Source organism: Salmo trutta, chromosome 5, assembly GCF_901001165.1.
Source record: "Salmo trutta chromosome 5, fSalTru1.1, whole genome shotgun sequence".
NCBI lineage: Eukaryota > Metazoa > Chordata > Actinopteri > Salmoniformes > Salmonidae > Salmo > Salmo trutta.
Genome location: NC_042961.1, coordinates 9,257,764 through 9,278,784, shown reverse-complemented (window position 1 = coordinate 9,278,784; position 21,021 = coordinate 9,257,764). Strand labels below are relative to the sequence as shown.

The following is a 21,021-nucleotide window of genomic DNA, read 5'->3' as shown; positions in this document are numbered from 1 at the left end:
CTGTATAGGCTGGGTGTGTACTGACCGTAAGACTCTGTGTTGTTTACTGAGAAAACAGCCCTGTAGTGTTGTCTGTATAGGCTGGGTGTGTACTGACCGTAAGACTCTGTTGTTTACTGAGAAAACAGCCCTGTAGTGTTGTCTGTATAGGCTGGGTGTGTACTGACCGTAAGACTCTGTGTTGTTTACTGAGAAAACAGCCCTGTAGTGTTGTCTGTATAGGCTGGGTGTGTACTGACCGTAAGACTCTGTGTTGTTTACTGAGAAAACAGCCCTGTAGTGTTGTCTGTATAGGCTGGGTGTGTACTGACCGTAAGACTCTGTGTTGTTTACTGAGAAAACAGCCCTGTAGTGTTGTCTGTATAGGCTGGAAGTGTACTGACCGTAAGACTCTGTGTTGTTTACTGAGAAAACAGCCCTGACCCCCATAGCACTACATTCACCTGCTTTAAATGCAGCATATCCCCTAAAATGTAAAGTACTGCTTATTATTCATTGGGTGTGTGGGAGTGTGTGATTCTGGGTGTTGCATATTAATGTTGAGGCTGAAATGCTGAAGGACAACCATTTTAATTTGTATCTGTATTTCTTACTCCCCATCTGACCGCCTTCTCCATCTTCTCTGACCCCCTTCTCCATCTTCTCTGACCCCCTTCTCCCTCCTCTCTGACCCCCTCCTCCCTCCCTTCTGACCCCTTCCTCCTTCCCCTCTGACCATCTACTCCCTCCCCATCTGACCCCCTCCCCTCTGAACCCCTCCAGTCTGACCCCCTCCTCCCTCCCCATCTGACCCCCTCCCCTCTGAACCCCTCCAGTCTGACCCCCTCCCCTCTGAACCCCTCCAGTCTGACCCCCTCCTCCCTCCCCATCTGACCCCCTCCTCCCTCCCCTCTGAACCCCTCCAGTCTGACCCCCTCCTCCCTCCCCATCTGACCCCCTCCTCCCTCCCCTCTGAACCCCTCCAGTCTGACCCCCTCCATCTCCCTGACCCTCTCCTCCCTGCCGTCTGACCCCCTCCTCCCTCCCCTCTGACCCCCTCCTTCATCTCCCTGACCCTCTCCTCCCTGCCGTCTGACCCCCTCCTCCCTCCCCTCTGAACCCCTCCAGTCTGACCCCCTCCTCCCTCCCCATCTGACCCCCTCCTCCCTCCCCTCTGAATCCCTCCAGTCTGACCCCCTCCTCCCTCCCCTCTGAACCCATCCAGTCTGACCCCCTCCATCTCCCTGACCCTCTCCTCCCTGCCGTCTGACCCCCTCCTCCCTCCCCATCTGACCCCCTCCTCCCTCCCCTCTGACCCCCTCCTCCATCTCCCTGACCCTCTCCTCCCTGCCGTCTGACCCCCTCCTCCCTCCCCTCTGAACCCCTCTAGTCTGACCCACTCCTCCCTCCCTTCTGACCATCTCCTCCCTCCCCTCTGACCCCCTCTAGTCTGACCCCCTCCATCTCCCTGACCCTCTCCTCCCTGCCGTCTGACCCCCTCATCCCTCTCTTCTGACCCCCTCCTCCCTTCCTCTGACCTCCTCCTACCTCCTCTCCATCGACAATGGCGTGAAATCCCTCACTCTGTTTCCCTCTGCAAGGCCCTGAATTGTCCTGTTACTCTAATAAACCTCTCCTTGCTGGACATTTTCCCCAACATCCAGACATCCAGATACTCCCTTCTGCTCTATAACCAATCAAACGAATCCAAAACACATCCTTAACACCTCCCAATAACCTCCCTCGCCACATAACGATCCCAGCTCCACCCCATGGCATCTGTAACACCTCCCAATAATCTCCCTCGCCCCATAACGATCCCAGCTCCACCCCATGGCATCTGTAACACCTCCCAATAATCTCCCTCGCCCCATAACGATCCCAGCTCCACCCCATGGCATCTGTAACACCTCCCAATAACCTCCCTCGCCCCATAACGATCCCAGCTCCACCCCATGGCATCCGTAACACCTCCCAATAACCTCCCTCGCCCCATAACGATCCCAGCTCCACCCCATGGCATCCGTAACACCTCACAATAACCTCCCTCGCCCCATAACGATCCCAGCTCCACCCCATGGCATCTGTAACACCTCACAATAACCTCCCTCGCCCCATAACGATCCCAGCTCCACCCCATGGCATCTGTAACACCTCCCATAACCTCCCTCGCCCCATAACGATCCCAGCTCCACCCCATGGCATCTGTAACACCTCCCAATAACCTCCCTCGCCCCATAACGATCCCAGCTCCACCCCATGGCATCTGTAACACCTCCCAATAACCTCCCTCGCCCCATAACGATCCCAGCTCCACCCCATGGCATCTGTAACACCTCCCAATAACCTCCCTCGCCCCATAACGATCCCAGCTCCACCCCATGGCATCCGTAACACCTCCCAATAACCTCCCTCGCCCCATAACGATCCCAGCTCCACCCCATGGCATCCGTAACACCTCCCAATAACCTCCCTCGCCCCATAACGATCCCAGCTCCACCCCATGGCATCTGTAACACCTCCCAATAACCTCCCTCGCCACATAACGATCCCAGCTCCACCCCATGGCATCTGTAACACCTCCCAATAACCTCCCTCGCCCCATAACGATCCCAGCTCCACCCCATGGCATCTGTAACACCTCCCAATAACCTCCCTCGCCCCATAACGATCCCAGCTCCACCCCATGGCATCCGTAACACCTCCCAATAACCTCCCTCGCCCCAACACTAAGTGACCCCCCTCTCCCCTCAAACATTGAAGTACTTCCTCTCCTTAACAATACCCACAGAACACACCACTGCCAACTCTTGTAAAGGGAGACAACGGATTACATTTCACAATGAATCCAATGTGACAGAATCAAACTGTTGACCTCTTTCTTGATTAATCAAAGGCTTGAGTAAGTCCCCGTGTTGGTTTTGGCAGCGGTCTTGGACAGAGTCAATAGGCTGTTATCAGGAAGGGCAGTAGCTATTGGTTACAGATTTGGACCAGGGCCTAATCTCTTCCTATTGGTCCAGGAGTGACCAGTGGTGATATACTGTAGTACTAATGACATGGACCCTGAGGCAGACAGGAACTCTGTATACGATAAGCTGGTCCACAGAATCCACACAGAGAAATAATATTTCATGTTGACCCTGTGCTTTATAAACATCGTAAAATCGGTGAAATCACGCTGGCTGTGTGTATGTGCCCTCTGTTCATGTTGGGAAGGCTTTGAGACTCAGAGGCAAATCAAATCACAGATGTCCTTACAGTTTGATTGGTCCCTCACTGGGACTACAGTACAGTCAGCCTGGAATCACAAAGCGCCTGGCAGGGGAGACCTTCAGAAAATGGCTCTTCCCTCACCTTCACCGTTTCACAGGCATTACAATAATTTACCACTCATATGCTGTACATATCAGTAGTCAGGGTCTAGAACCAGCTGTATGAAATGCCCCTTGAGAGAGGCAGCATAGGATGTAGTGAAAGAGAGAGAGGCTGTGATTTAGTCTTTAAATTACAATGTCTTCACAGCTGTTAGTTTATGTGACCAGTATAAACATTGTGGTCTCTCTCTCTCTCTCTCTCTCTCTCTCTCTCTCTCTCTCTCTCTCTCTCTCTCTCTCTCTCTCTCTCTCTCTCTCTCTCTCTCTCTCTCTCTTTCTCTCGCTCTCTCTCTCTCTCTCTCTCTCTCTCTCTCTCTCTCTCTCTCTCTCTCTCTCTCTCTCTCTCTCTCTCTCTCTCTCTCTCTCTCTCTCTCTCTCTCTCTCTCTCTCTCTCTCTCTCTTTCTCTCGCTCTCTCTCTCTCTCTCTCTCTCTCTCTCTCTCTCTCTCTCTCTCTCTCTCTGCCATACCTCTTTTCCACTTTTATTCACAGACACTGTATTTTCAGTGATCTAGTATGTTATTTGTCTGGCATATCAAAATTTATTGAATAGTGAAAATCCATCTGTTGCAGGGATTGATTCTATGGCCAATCTGTCACTGGTGTCACTTGGGAGGAGAGGTGGAAAGTACATCGAGTCACAGCCTTAAAACTGTCATGATTCTCTCCTACGCAGCACACACCACCCAGCCACAGAGAAACCCAATCTGTGGGTTAATAAGTAAGCGAAAGGCTTTTAACTCATTCCTTTCAATGACAACTTAATGCACTCTACAGTACATCCCTGGGTTGTCACAGCAATGCAGTGTTTGGCCACCAAAACAGCTCTAGTGTAGATTGTTTCCAGATCTTGGCAAAATGGTTCTGGGCTGCCACAGTATAGTACACAACTAGGTTAGGAGAGAATAGGATAGATCTGTGTGTGTGCAGCGCTAAGCTAACCCCTAGTCCCTTTTGGCTGAGTGTTTGTAAGTTTGAGTGTGTGTGTGGATGTGTTTAACTATTCTTGTGAGGCCCAGAAGTCCCCACAAGAACAGTAAACAAACAAAAATGTGACCAACTGGGGAGATTTTGTTGGTCCCCACAAGGTCAAATTCTATTTCTAGGAGGTTTAGGGTTAAGGTTAGAATTAGGGTTAGAATTAGGTTTAAGGGTAAGGTTAGAATTAGGGTTAGAATTAGGTTTAGGGTTAGGAGCTAGGGTTCATTTTAGGGTTAGGAGCTAGGGTTACGTTTTGGGTTAGGTTTTTGGGTTAAGGTTAGGGTTAAGGTTAGGGTTAGGGAAAAAGTACGGGTTTGGGTTAGGGTGAGATTTTGAAAATAATCCTCTCACACTATCCTCGGGAGCGGTTTTTGATGGTGGCCATTTCCTGTGCCAAATCGCACTCTAGAGGCCTCATGGGTGGAATGTTATTAATATTTTTCATAATTTCATAATTTATAAACATTGTTTTAAAAAAAAATCTAAAATCCAGTATGTCAAATGGTTTAGTTATATTTCAGTCATCTGTGATGTATATAAAGTGTAATATTGGGATTCAAACTAAAAATTGAATACATTTCAACTCTATATCTGACATGGTACAGGTGTCTTATTGTTTTAAGTCCATTACTATGTGTGTGAGGTGGATACTTTAGTTTCAAAGTAGATTTGGTTAAGACTACCAAGAACCTCACTGTGGATACTTTAGTTTCAAAGTAGATTTGGTTAAGACCACCAAGAACCTCACTGTGGATACTTTAGTTTCAAAGTAGATTTGGTTAAGACTACCAAGAACCTCACTGTGGATACTTTAGTTTCAAAGTAGATTTGGTTAAGACCACCAAGAACCTCACCGTGTGTGACGTGGATACTTTAGTTTCAAAGTAGATTTGGTTAAGACTACCAAGAACCTCACTGTGGATACTTTAGTTTCAAAGTAGATTTGGTTAAGACCACCAAGAACCTCACTGTGGATACTTTAGTTTCAAAGTAGATTTGGTTAAGACCACCAAGAACCTCACTGTGGATACTTTAGTTTCAAAGTAGATTTGGTTAAGACCACCAAGAACCTCACTGTGGATACTTTAGTTTCAAAGTAGATTTGGTTAAGACCACCAAGAACCTCACTGTGTGTGAACCTGATTTAACCCACTGCAGTAAAAGGTTACTCAATCTAAAGGCTTCTTCCTACAAAGAGCCTACAGTGTTAATATCATAGCATCGCGTCCGGGAGACACTAGTGTCTAAGGAATATGCCCTGTAAAGAGTGTGACTCGCATCGACACACACACACACACACACACACACACACACACACACACACACACACACACACACACACACACACACACACACACACACACACACACACACACACACACCACACACACCCACACACACCCACACACACACACACACACACACACATAGAGGTGCTTTTCAACTCAGCATTGGGCTAAAGGGACGCCAGCTGACATCTCCTCACATGCCTAATGGGAGAGATGGAAATGGACTCAAAAACCAGCTAACGGAAGGAGAGGACTTCAAACTAGCTCACACAGACAGACATACCCCACAGACAGACATACCACACAGACAGACATACCACACAGACAAACATACCACACAGACAGACATACCACACAGACAGACATACCACACAGACAGACATACCACACAGACAGACATACCCCACAGACAGACATACCACACAGACAGACATACCACACAGACAGACATACCACACAGACAGACATACCACACAAGACAGACATACCACACAGACAGACATACCCCACAGACAGACATACCACACAGACAGACATACCACACAGACAGACATACCACACAGACAAACATACCACACAGACAAACATACCACACAGACAGACATACCACACAGACAGACATACCACACAGACAGACATACCACACAGACAGTACCTACAAAGCTAGACTTACAAAACCCACAGAGCCTCACTGCTTTACCTCAAACCACTGGTAGACTAGCCAAACCAAGTACTATCATTAACAGCCTCACAACACTTAGAAAACAACCTATGATACAGTAGCTAACAGTACACTATGCTGATGAAACACTAATACAAATGATGCTACCACACACCAATCCAACTGTACAGTAAATCACAGCTCTCGCCAAATAGAGAGAGAGCAGAAAGAGAGCAGAGAGAGCAGTGAACAGGGAGAGAGAATGAAAGAGAGAAAGAGAGTGGGAGAGAGAGAAAGAGAGAGTGGGGAAAGAGATAAAGAGAGACCAGAGATAAAGAGTGGGAGAGAGAGCAGAGAGAAAGAGAGAGCAAAGAGAGAGAGAAGGGGAGAGAGGGAGAGAGAGCAGAGAGAGAGAGAAGGGGAGAGAGGGAGAGAGAGCAGAGAGAGAGAGGGAGAGAAAGCAGAGAGTGAGAGAGAGAGGGAGAGAGAGAGAGGCCCTGTGGCTTGTCCAGCTTGTTGCCATGGTGCTATGAGCGTTAGCAGGCAGCATGCAGGCAGCATGCAGGAGCTAGGAGTTTCCCCTGTCACACACAGGAAGCAATAAAACACACAACAGAACGGGACGTATTTGGATCGGAAAATTCAGGTTAGAAGGGAACACATTTTTTAAGCTGGGAAAATGCAGTGTGTCAGAATAGTGTTCCTCAGACTTTTCACCTAGTCTACACAGCGTTCCGTCACGTTGACGACACCAGGTCCTGGTACTGGTACTGTGGTTTACAGAGACAATTTAATGGCCCAGTAATAAAACATACACCAATCCTCATCTAACGAAACCCACCAACAAGTAGCTTTGTTTTCATAAGGATTGGCCTTTGGGGCGGCAAATCCATTAAATGTTTGTGTTTGTGCAAGCAGATTGTGGGTGGGCGGATTTTAGATTCAGACAAAACAAAGGCGTGTTTGTGTATGTGTGTGTGTATGTGTGTGTATGTGTGTGTGTTAGCGTGGGTGCAAAGTGTGAGTGTGAGTGTGGGGGTGGTCTGTTTTCATGTGCAGTTTCAAAAGACACATCTAGTCTAATAATCACTCTGTATCGTAACCATGGACAAAAACCACAGCTCTCTCAGGCACAGGCCGACAGAAACATTGCTAGTTTTTAACTGGCAATCGCAACAAGTTACCCCATTGATAGCAATGTCTCCAGCTCGGTTTCCCCTTTAAGGCCTAAAAGACTTTGGCTTCTATTCGTTTTCTACTGACAATTGTAGTGCCAGGATGTTGCTTTGAGCATTTGAGGATCATTCTACCCGGAAATAATGCAGGTTAGCATTTTACATCATGAATCTTGTTCTGGAGGCAGCTCTGCAGAGTGGTCACTCGCTGGCACAGCCACAAAGTCATATAATCTGATTTTAAACCTAACCCATTACCTTAACCCAAACCTTAACCACACTGTTAACCCTAACCTTAAATGAAATCCCAAAATAACATTTTTGTTTTCATACATTTTTACAATATAGCCAATTTTGACTTTGCAGCTGGCGTATCTAAGGGGAAATCTCTGCCTCCAGGACAAGACTCATGACAATATTGTCAAACTGCGGAAAAAACACTAAGAAAGAAACTGGGAAAAAAGGCCCACAGTAATGGAACAGCAATGTGCAGATCAATACTGAAAAGCAAGGCCTAAAAAGTCCCTGAAATGATTATGGCATATGACCATTAGAGAAACCGATTAGACAATATGATAGATATAAATAGTCTTCTAATATTGAAGTAGACGTATTATCATGTGAAACCGACTGCATCTCTGTTTTTAGAAATTCTTCACTTATTCAGGAGGCTAAATGAGCATCCTTCCTTTCTCAGAGCAGATGGTCATTTCTCAGTCACTGGCGGGTTTTTTCAAAGGTCTGTTTTTAGACTTCTCATCCTTATAGATGGCTGCTTCATGTCTTGAGTCCAATCTGCCTGTCTGCCTGTGTGTCTATATTTCTGTCTCTATGACTGTTAGAGAATATTAATGATGGAGTCTGTGTATGATAAGGAACCAGTCTATTAACTTTTATGAACTTTCCTCTCTTTGGGAGGTAGTTTCTCCTCGGTCTCTGAACATGACCCAGACTGTATATTTACAGAACATGATGCGTCAGACCCAGCCTCATCCTGTGTCATGGAGAACCATTCTGCCAGTGAAAACTCCCATATCTGTCTGTCCTCAGGTTTATGACAAGGCCTAATCACTACAATTTGTGTTTAAAGGTGGCCAGAACCAGAAGGATTCCTCTCTCTCCCTCCTCTCTCTCTTTTTGTCTCTGTCTCTCTCTCTCTCTCTCTCTCTCTCCTTCTCTCCTAATATGGAGTTGTATCCCGGAGAGAGAGAGGATCCCAGGGAGTCCCCAGATCAAAGTGTTTACAACATCAGCTGTAACATGACCAGCCAGGAGGTGAACAGGCCGGCCAGCAGAGCTGACTGTCTAAGACAGGTCAGCTCCCATGTAAGCCGCAGAACACACACACGCACAAAAATGATCTCCTTATCCCACTCGCATGCACGCACCCACACACACAGGTTTCCAATCAGTGTTTAAAAGCCCCAGACACCGGCTGGGATTGAATCTGTGTATTTGTTTCATTAGACCTCAATATTAAGAGCCTTTGTGATTATGGTTTTATCACACAGAAAATCTGATTTTGAATAAAGTATTTTGCTCCAACAGTGCAGTTTAATGAATTCCCAGGGAACTTGTTTGAAGGCTGGTTATCTGAATGTGTCTGCTTTATGCAGACTTACTTAGGAAAAAGTCCTCGTCTAGTTGTGAAGAAACGGTTCACTTGTTCAGATTTTAGTGCTAACAGTTCAACATTTCCCTGAGTGGAAAGCCTTGTTAGAGCAGGGGCTTGTGGGAAATGCTTGTGGCCTGCTGAATCCCTAATCAGAGCCTTACATAAACGTTTGCTGTCCCACTTTTACAACACACATCTAATGCATCAATCCAGTCTCTGTCCTCCTCTAAAAGTCAACCCCAGCCATCCCCACAGTGTCGCCCCTCCATACTCCTCCTCAACACCAGGGTGCGATAGTGTTAAACTGATCAACCACCAGCACATTTACTGTAGTCCAAGTCAATCACCTTGATCATCATCCTGAAAGCTTTTACAAGGAGAGCACACATCTCCAGAGTTGAGATTGGCTCCGTCGGCCAATAGTAACTCAAGTTTTCCCTGGCTGGGTGTAGAGAAGGCAGCTGAATAGCTGGACTGCATATGGGCTGGCTGGGACTGTCTGTACAGGGCGAGGTGCTCGTATATTGTGCTAATGTTTCAGCTGACAGGATGACTAGGAGTCCAGTTATAACATATGGAACTGGAAGAGGCCCGGGGGCTCCATGTCTGTCTACTGCTCTGCTCTGACACGGTCAAGGTGACATCCCTACTTAACCAACTCACAATGTAACATAACACATCTCTACCAATGTAACACAACACATCTCTACCAATGTAACATAACACATCTCTACCAATGTAACACAACACATCTCTACCAATGTAACACAACACATCTCTACCAACGTAACACAACAGATCTCTACCAATGTAACATAACACATCTCTACCAACGTAACACAACAGATCTCTACCAATGTAACATAACACATCTCTACCAATGTAACATAACACATCTCTACCAACGTAACACAACAGATCTCTACCAATGTAACACAACACATCTCTACCAATGCAACACAACACATCTCTACCAACGTAACACAACACATCTCTACCAATGCAACACAACACATCTCTACCAATGTAACATAACACATCTCTACCAATGTAACACAACACATCTCTACCAATGTAACATAACACATCTCTACCAATGTAACACAACACATCTCTACCAACGTAACACAACCCATCTCTACCAATGTAACATAACACGTCTCTACCAATGTAACATAACACATCTCTACCAATGTAACATAACACATCTCTACCAATGCAACACAACACATCTCTACCAACGTAACACAACACATCTCTACCAATGTAACACAACACATCTCTACCAATGTAACACAACACAGCTCTACCAATGTAACACAACACATCTCTACCAATTTAACACACACATCTCTACCAATGTAACACAACACATCTCTACCAATGTAACACAACACATCTCTACCAATGTAACACAACACATCTCTACCAATGTAACATAACACATCTCTACCAATGCAACACAACACATCTCTACCAACGTAACATAACACATCTCTACCAATGTAACATAACACATCTCTACCAATGTAACACAACACATCTCTACCAATGTAACACAACACATCTCTACCAATGTAACACAACACATCTCTACCAATGTAACATAACACATCTCTACCAATGTAACACAACACATCTCTACCAATGTAACACAACACATCTCCAGCTGGCAATACCAGCTGGAGATGTCGAGTCATGTCATGTCCTGTCGAGTCATGTCATGCCATGTCCTGTTTTTAGACAGATACTGTATTCCTGTCATTGTAGTCAAGGTAAACTATTATGAGTAAAGCCAACAGTGGTTTATGGACATAGTTAGGGGAAGAGGAGTTTTTTCATTCCCAGGAAAATAAAACTTGGCCCTAGCCAGGACCAACTGTGGCCCTAAAGGGTAAAACAGAGCTCCAGGGGCCCAACGGTCTCTCTTTTTTTAATCAAAGGAGAGACAGTAAGAAATGTCTGTCGATGTGGTCCCAGATCAGGTGAATTCTCTGACTGCGTATCATTGGGACCCATTCTGGGCCTACCAATTAAACATCATCAGTTGGCATCAACCATCATAAGGCCAAGTAGGTCAGAGCAGAACAGAGCAGACGACATGAGCCCTGGACAGAAGGAAGGACGGAGGACGTTCTCGTATGGAACCTTACAGAAAACACCATGGTCACTCTGAGCAGACACGTAAATGAAACACAACATGGACACAGAGAGGGACTACTGGTTGTATCGATCCAACCAACCCAAGGAGCTGAGATGGTCTGCTGTGTAGGCCTGCTGCATACATGTCCCAATAGAAGTGAATAAATTGTGAAAGATGAGACTGCCATTGGTTCAATTACTGTTACGGAACCAGTGTAATACTTCTATAAAATGTAAATAAGCCAACCAGGACCATTGGTGATTTCTCATCCACAGTCCCAAAGGAGTTTGTTAAATTGTCTCGGGCATTTGGGCACACGGCCGCCAATATGGCAACAACTCCTCCCTAGAATCAGCACTGCGCCTGACTAGCATCCACACACACACAGGCCAAAATAGAACAGTCCAGCATTACACGGCTTATTATCATTGAAACCAGCAAATTTGTACCCGTCACCCTTAGGACTGACATGCTGTGTGCGTGTTTGACCGCAAGTGTGTGTGTGTGTACAAGTGTATTGTGTGTGTCCGTGTGTATGCACTGTGTGTGCCTGTGTGCATGTCAGACCTCTTGATCCCAACTGGCTGTGTAAAATCATTAGATGGACCCGGCAGTGCCAGAAATCCATTTGGAATCCTCAGATTAGTTCCCCCCATAGCTACCCTATTTGTGTCCTCATCCAAATTTTCCAGGATGAATGTATACATATAATCTCCTGCCCTGCTTCACCCCCACAACCCGTGACAGAGAAGGCCTCCAGGAAATAATGATCATGAGATGGGGAGACAAATGGTGCTACTCTGTGCTTTTTTCTCTAGAAAAGACAATACTTGGCTAGTTACATTTAATTTAGCCCTAAGTCTCCCAAATGGGACTATGGATTCTCACACAGTCATGCCATGAGACGAAAGAGAGAGAATAAGAGAGAGAGAGAGAGAGATAACGAGAGAGGGAGAGATAACGAGAGAGAGAGAGAACAAGAGAGGGAGAGACAGAGAGAGAGAGAGAGAGGGAGGGAGAGATAACGAGAGAGAGAGAGAGAGAGAGAGAGAGAGAGAGAGAGAGAGAGAGAGAACAAGAGAGGGAGAGAGAGAGATAGATAACGAGAGAGAGAGAGAGAGAGAGAACAAGTGCGGGAGAGAGAGAGAATAAGAAAGAGAGAGAGATAGATAGAGATAACGAGAGAGAGAGAGAGAACAAGAGAGGGAGAGAGAGAGGGAAAGAGAGAGATAACAAGAGAGAACAAGAGAGAACAAGAGAGAGAGAGAGAGAGAGAGAGGGGAGAGAGAGAAAGAGAGGTGTGGAGTGCGCGAGAGACAACGAGCGGAGTGGAGAACGAGAGGACGGGAAAGTGGAATCAGAGAGAAAGTACAGTAGTTTTAACAGCAGGGTTTTGTAAGTCAACTAATTGATGTCTGTTTAGGATTCTGAGCAGCACTGGGCTTTTGTGCTGAACGGAGCACTTCTTCTGTTGGAGGGAAATGACAACTTTACTGGCTACTGGGTCAATGCCAGAGCTCTCCTACACATCAACGGCAGCTGGGGCAGCAGCGGCCGGTCGAAACCGCAGTTAGGGGAGGGAGGGAGGAGGGAACGGGGGGTCGGTTAAATCATCAGAAGCAGGGCTCTGGTTAGTCCAATCAGTTAATACTTTGACCACAGTTTCATTCATTTCCTCCTATTTTACTGTCTCTTGTTTCCTACATGAGTCACTGAATACTAGTCCTCAAGAAGAGACTGCAGTATAACAGCCCCATATGACAGGAAAGGACTTGTAATAAACTGTCCCTAGCTGACCTTTCTGCCTGTCTGTCCCACAGTAAGGTGAGGTCTGGACTGAGGTGCTGTGCAGTATAGAGGGATGTAAAGTCTAGAATGACTGGAGCTACAGCAGTGGCTGATGCATGAAAGCAGGGGGATGGAGGGAACACCAATAGACAGACACTGGCTGATTGAATCACGGAGAGAAAATAGAGCAAAGAGTGGAAAACAGTCAGCCATTATTCAACCTGTCTACACACATACACACACACACACACACACACACTAGGCTCTCATTTCTTGTGACGCTGGCATTACAGAACACACACATGCTTCATCAGCCGCTGCAGGCCAATATGGCCGGCCATGCTGGAAAAACAAGCACAAATCAATTATCTGGGTATTGACAAGCAATCTAACTAGAGAAACAGAGACCAGAGCAGAGTGCTATCCAATCTAACTAGAGAAACAGAGACCAGAGCAGAGTGCTATCCAATCTAACTAGAGAAACAGAGACCAGAGCAGAGTGCTATCCAATCTAACTAGAGAAACAGAGAGACCAGAGCAGAGTGCTATCCAATCTAACTAGAGAAACAGAGAGACCAGAGCAGAGTGCTATCCAATCTAACTAGAGAAACAGAGACCAGAGCAGAGTGCTATCCAATCTAACTAGAGAAACAGAGAGACCAGAGCAGAGTGTTATCCAATCTAACTAGAGAAACAGAGACCAGAGCAGAGTGCAATCCAATCTAACTAGAGAAACAGAGACCAGAGCAGAGTGCTATCCAATCTAACTAGAGAAACAGAGAGACCAGAGCAGAGTGCTATCCAATCTAACTAGAGAAACAGAGAGACCAGAGCAGAGTGCTATCCAATCTAACTAGAGAAACAGAGACCAGAGCAGAGTGCTATCCAATCTAACTAGAGAAACAGAGAGACCAGAGCAGAGTGCTATCCAATCTAACTAGAGAAACAGAGACCAGAGCAGAGTGCTATCCAATCTAACTAGAGAAACAGAGAGACCAGAGCAGAGTGCTATCCAATCTAACTAGAGAAACAGAGAGACCAGAGCAGAGTGCTATCCAATCTAACTAGAGAAACAGAGACCAGAGCAGAGTGCTATCCAATCTAACTAGAGGAACAGAGAGACCAGAGCAGAGTGCTATCCAATCTAACTAGAGAAACAGAGAGACCAGAGCAGAGTGCTATCCAATCTAACTAGAGAAACAGAGACCAGAGCAGAGTGCTATCCAATCTAACTAGAGAAACAGAGAGACCAGAGCAGAGTGCTATCCAATCTAACTAGAGAAACAGAGAGACCAGAGCAGAGTGCTATCCAATCTAACTAGAGAAACAGAGAGACCAGAGCAGAGTGTTATCCAATCTAACTAGAGAAACAGAGACCAGAGCAGAGTGCTATCCAATCTAACTAGAGAAACAGAGAGACCAGAGCAGAGTGCTATCCAATCTAACTAGAGGAACAGAGACCAGAGCAGAGTGCTATCCAATCTTACTAGAGAAACAGAGACCAGAGCAGAGTGCTATCCAATCTAACTAGAGGAACAGAGAGACCAGAGCAGAGTGCTATCCAATCTAACTAGAGAAACAGAGAGACCAGAGCAGAGTGCTATCCAATCTAACTAGAGAAACAGAGACCAGAGCAGAGTGCTATCCAATCTAACTAGAGAAACAGAGAGACCAGAGCAGAGTGCTATCCAATCTAACTAGAGAAACAGAGAGACCAGAGCAGAGTGCTATCCAATCTAACTAGAGAAACAGAGAGACCAGAGCAGAGTGTTATCCAATCTAACTAGAGAAACAGAGACCAGAGCAGAGTGCTATCCAATCTAACTAGAGAAACAGAGAGACCAGAGCAGAGTGCTATCCAATCTAACTAGAGGAACAGAGACCAGAGCAGAGTGCTATCCAATCTTACTAGAGAAACAGAGACCAGAGCAGAGTGCTATCCAATCTAACTAGAGAAACAGAGACCAGAGCAGAGTGCTATCCAATCTTACTAGAGAAACAGAGAGACCAGAGCAGAGTGCTATCCAATCTAACTAGAGAAACAGAGACCAGAGCAGAGTGCTATCCAATCTAACTAGAGAAACAGAGAGACCAGAGCAGAGTGCTATCCAATCTAACTAGAGAAACAGAGACCAGAGCAGAGTGCTATCCAATCTAACTAGAGAAACAGAGAGACCAGAGCAGAGTGCTATCCAATCTAACTAGAGAAACAGAGACCAGAGCAGAGTGCTATCCAATCTAACTAGAGAAACAGAGAGACCAGAGCAGAGTGCTATCCAATCTAACTAGAGAAACAGAGAGACCAGAGCAGAGTGCTATCCAATCTAACTAGAGGAACAGAGAGACCAGAGCAGAGTGCTATCCAATCTAACTAGAGAAACAGAGAGACCAGAGCAGAGTGCTATCCAATCTAACTAGAGAAACAGAGAGACCAGAGCAGAGTGCTATCCAATCTAACTAGAGAAACAGAGAGACCAGAGCAGAGTGCTATCCAATCTAACTAGAGAAACAGAGAGACCAGAGCAGAGTGCTATCCAATCTAACTAGAGAAACAGAGAGACCAGAGCAGAGTGCTATCCAATCTAACTAGAGAAACAGAGAGACCAGAGCAGAGTGCTATCCAATCTAACTAGAGGAACAGAGAGACCAGAGCAGAGTGCTATCCAATCTAACTAGAGAAACAGAGAGACCAGAGCAGAGTGCTATCCAATCTAACTAGAGAAACAGAGAGACCAGAGCAGAGTGCTATCCAATCTAACTAGAGAAACAGAGAGACCAGAGCAGAGTGCTATCCAATCTAACTAGAGAAACAGAGACCAGAGCAGAGTGCTATCCAATCTAACTAGAGAAACAGAGAGACCAGAGCAGAGTGCTATCCAATCTAACTAGAGAAACAGAGAGACCAGAGCAGAGTGCTATCCAATCTAACTAGAGGAACAGAGAGACCAGAGCAGAGTGCTATCCAATCTAACTAGAGAAACAGAGAGACCAGAGCAGAGTGCTATCCAATCTAACTAGAGAAACAGAGAGACCAGAGCAGAGTGCTATCCAATCTAACTAGAGAAACAGAGAGACCAGAGCAGAGTGCTATCCAATCTAACTAGAGAAACAGAGACCAGAGCAGAGTGTTATCCAATCTAACTAGAGAAACAGAGAGACCAGAGCAGAGTGCTATCCAATCTAACTAGAGAAACAGAGACCAGAGCAGAGTGCTATCCAATCTAACTAGAGGAACAGAGAGACCAGAGCAGAGTGTTATCCAATCTAACTAGAGAAACAGAGAGACCAGAGCAGAGTGCTATCCAATCTAACTAGAGAAACAGAGAGACCAGAGCAGAGTGCTATCCAATCTAACTAGAGAAACAGAGAGACCAGAGCAGAGTGCTATCCAATCCTACTCCAGGTATTGATCTCACTGGAGGGAATTCCGACCAGAGTTAAGCGTGCGTAAGTGGAATGGAATTCCATTTTATGCACCTTTCTCTCTACGTGTATTCTGACCTTGAAGTTAAGCATGAGAATAGCCTGCTATTCACCAGCTATTTGTTTGGGGTGGAGATGGAATAAATGAAGCTGTGGAGCAGGTGTGTCTACAGATACGCCGTATTCTGACCTTTACCTAATTCACTCATAATTCCACCACCTTTATGCGTGATGAAATGAAGAATAAGGTCGAGCAACCTGTCGGTTCCAAGTGGAATACTATCTACTTTCTTTTCAGATAGAAATAACACCATTCCCCAAGAACTGTCATTTACAACTTGATAAGAGCTATTGATAAGAGCTATTGATTAGAGCTACTGATTAGAGCTATTGATAAGAGCTATTGATAAGAGCTACTGATTAGAGCTATTAATAAGCACTAGGTAACTGAGTGAGCCGTTTGGATAAAGGGAATGTAAATATAAATGACAATTGTTTTATATATATTTTATCTTATGATCGCTGGAGACAAATATGACACCAGTCACACGGCAGTAAACTAAAGCATATCAACATATCACCTTTTCCACAGTGTAGTTTATGAAATGCTGGCCATACAACTTGCAGATACCCAAGCTATTGGTTTCTGTAGCCATACGCATATGACAGTATAGTGCCAAAGTTGACTTCATATTGATTTCTAGAATGTTTTAATTACAGTAAATGCCCAGACCTTTCAGTGTATTGTGTTAAATACTAGCCACTGTCAGTAGCCACTGTCAATTATACCAACATACATTTAGAACTTTAGCCTCAGTTTCCTCACATTTTGCATCATTCCATTACATCGTTAGTTGACCTTCGTTTCCTCTGTCACGTTCATGTGGTTGTTCAGGATCACTAGCAATAGTGGTCATATTAGGTTAACGTATTGAGTTGAGACATGTATCCTATTTCAATCATCATGGAACACAGACCAGATTTAGCAGTTTAAACCTGGAGTCTGATGCTCAGTTCAAAGATGACTGGACCATTGTCATCACAGTCCATTGTGAGGATTATTAGGGTAGATTTATAGGACCATTGTCATCACAGTCCATTGTGAGGATTATTAGGGTAGATTTATAGGACCATTGTTATATCACAGTCCATTGTGAGGATTATTAGGGTAGATTTATAGGACCATTGTCATCACAGTCCATTGTGAGGATTATTAGGGTAGATTTATAGGACCATTGTCATCACAGTCCATTGTGAGGATTATTAGGGTAGATTTATAGGACCATTGTCATCACAGTCCATTGTGAGGATTATTAGGGTAGATTTATAGGACCATTGTCATCACAGTCCATTGTGAGGATTATTAGGGTAGATTTATAGGACCATTGTCATCACAGTCCATTGTGAGGATTATTAGGGTAGATTTATAGGACCATTGTCATCACAGTCCATTGTGAGGATTATTAGGGTAGATTTATAGGACCATTGTCATCACAGTCCATTGTGAGGATTATTAGGGTAGATTTATAGGACCATTGTCATCACAGTCCATTGTGAGGATTATTAGGGTAGATTTATAGGACCATTGTCATCACAGTCCATTGTGAGGATTATTAGGGTAGATTTATAGGACCATTGTTCAACCCCTATTCTATACTTTTCTCACCTTCCAATATTTCATGGATGAACTTGAATATGACAACTTTCAGGATGAATAAAACCACTGTATTTTTGATTCACCAATATATTTTGTGCATAAAGGCTCTCCAAACCTGTTTTTTATTATTCATAAATACTTTCCTAACCCTAAATAATATAGAAGATCAGAGTATTTTTAAATCTTCCACTTGGTGCTGTAAAGGAGATGAATATGAGTGTATTTACATGGCTTCTTTCATTGAGCCTTTCTATTCTGAACCTTCTCTCTGTATATTCTAGTATTCTGAACCTTCTCTCTGTATATTCTAGTATTCTGAACCTTCTCTCTGTATATTATAGTATTCTGAAACTTCTCTCTGTATATTCTAGTATTCTGAAACTTCTCTCTGTATATTCTAGTATTCTGAACCTTCTCTCTGTATATTCTAGTATTCTGAACCTTCTCTCTGTATATTCTAGTATTCTGAACCTTCTCTCTGTATATTATAGTATTCTGAAACTTCTCTCTGTATATTCTACTATTCTGAAACTTCTCTCTGTATATTCTAGTATTCTGAACCTTCTCTCTGTATATTATAGTATTCTGAACCTTCTCTCTGTATATTCTACTATTCTGAACCTTCTCTCTGTATATTCTAGTATTCTGAACCTTCTCTCTGTATATTATAGTATTCTGAAACTTCTCTCTGTATATTCTACTATTCTGAAACTTCTCTCTGTATATTCTAGTATTCTGAACCTTCTCTCTGTATATTATAGTATTCTGAACCTTCTCTCTGTATATTCTACTATTCTGAACCTTCTCTCTGTATATTATAGTATTCTGAACCTTCTCTCTGTATATTCTAGTGAGCCTGTCGAGAAAATGCTCATTAAAGAAACACCTTATTTAAAGGGATGGCTATAGATTAATGTACAGTAAACCCTATTGAATGATACCTCCACGAGAAATTCTGTTGGCCAGAAAGTGGGAGGATTTTCAACAGTTGAATATAATTTATTCCTCACACAAGGGATCCATGCCTGCAAAGCCTGTTACACTCCTGCATACGATAAGTCTGAATACCACCAAGTCTGAATACCAAGTGGGTAGGAAAGGCGTACATTTCTAAGTCAGACCTTATCTGTTCAGATGGAATTAGAGTTCTTTCATGTGCGAGGCCAATGGCTGGAATAATGGAGTGGAGTTCCTGCTGAATAGCTGCAAAAGCACCGATGGGCCTTTTAGGAAAACAAGGAAAACAAGGAAAAGCTGATGTTCCCAGTTCCTTTAGATAATTCCTGAAAGGAAAAGCAATAGAGGAGACCTAGGCTAACTCCATACATAATGGGAATGAAATCTAGTTAGCCATCCCAGAATAGACTACACTAACTCTGTTTGCTATTGATTGAGTAGGAATTTGCATGATACTGCCGATAAGCCGTGCATGGGCAGTCAGTCAGGCAGTCAGTCAGGCAGTCAGGCAGTCAGTCAGGCAGTCAGTCAGTCAGTCAGGCAGTCAGTCAGTCAGGCAGTCAGTCAGTCAGGCAGTCAGGCAGTCAGGCAGTCAGTCAGTCAGGCAGTCAGTCAGGCAGTCAGGCAGGCAGTCAGGTCAGGCAGTCAGTCAGTCAGGCAGTCAGTCAGTCAGGCAGTCAGTCAGGCAGTCAGTCAGGCAGTCAGGCAGGCAGTCAGTCAGGCAGTCAGGCAGGCAGTCAGTCAGTCAGTCAGGCAGTCAGTCAGTCAGGCAGTCAGGCAGTCAGTCAGGCAGTCAGTCAGGCAGTCAGTCAGGCAGTCAGGCATTCAGTCAGTCAGGCAGTCAGTCAGTCAGTCAGGCAGTCAGGCAGTCAGTCAGTCAGGCAGTCAGTCAGGCAGTCAGGCAGGCAGTCAGTCAGGCAGTCAGGCAGTCAGTCAGGCAGTCAGTCAGGCAGTCAGTCAGTCAGGCAGTCAGGCAGGCAGTCAGTCAGGCAGTCAGGCAGTCAGTCAGGCAGTCAGTCAGTCAGTCAGGCAGTCAGTCAGTCAGGCAGTCAGGCAGTCAGTCAGGCAGTCAGTCAGGCAGTCAGGCAGTCAGTCAGGCAGTCAGGCATTCAGTCAGTCAGGCAGTCAGTCAGTCAGTCAGGCAGTCAGGCAGTCAGTCAGTCAGGCAGTCAGGCAGGCAGTCAGGCAGTCAGGCAGTCAGTCAGGCAGTCAGTCAGGCAGGCAGTCAGTCAGGCAGTCAGTCAGTCAGGCAGTCAGTCAGGCAGTCACAGAGTTGGATGGAAACACAACATAGTGGCAGAGATACAGTCGGGGGTTAAGACACAGTCTGTTGCGTTGCGTGATACAGTTGTTAAAGCTTCACAGCACATGGTCCCCCTCCCCTCTCATGATTCTTACATGTCGACTACTGACAGAATGATGTTCAACACATCAACACTGTTATACAATACAGAGGAAGGGGCGAGAGATATGGCACGAGAAGGGGGGGGGGCAAATGGAAGTGAGAGAGGGAGAGAGTGAAAGACAGAAGAAGGGAGGGAAGGATGGAGGGAGAGGAAACAAGTCAGAGGGAGAAGAGCTCTCTGCACAGATTGTGTGTGAAGCCTGTTAAGAGGACTGACGGCTGTCAGTGAGAGCTGCTTCTGCAAGCCTATAGATATTGACCCCACCTCTCCTCTCCTCTCCTTTTTTCTCTCCTTACTGTACATGTCCTCTCCTCTCGTCTCGTCTACTCTCCTAACATCTCTGCTCCTCTCCTCTCCTTATATGTCCTTTCCTCTCCTCTCCTTACATCTCCCCTCTTCTCTTCTCCTGTCCTTACACCTCCCCTCTGCTCCTCTCCTGTCCTTACACCTCCCCTCTGCTCCTCTCCTGTCCTTACATCTCCCCTCCTCTCCTCTCCTTACATCTCCCCTCCTCTCCTCTCCTTACATCTCCCCTCTTCTCTTCTGTCCTTACATCTCCCCTCCTCTCCTC

At 45.3% G+C, this 21,021-nt stretch overlaps 1 protein-coding gene across 4 annotated transcripts in view; it reads right to left on the bottom strand.

Annotated features, from left to right (window-relative positions):
• The window catches only part of slc8a1b (solute carrier family 8 member 1b), a 178,172-nt gene that overhangs the window by 50,473 nt on the left and 106,678 nt on the right, over nucleotides 1-21,021 (bottom strand). The window lies entirely within an intron of this gene.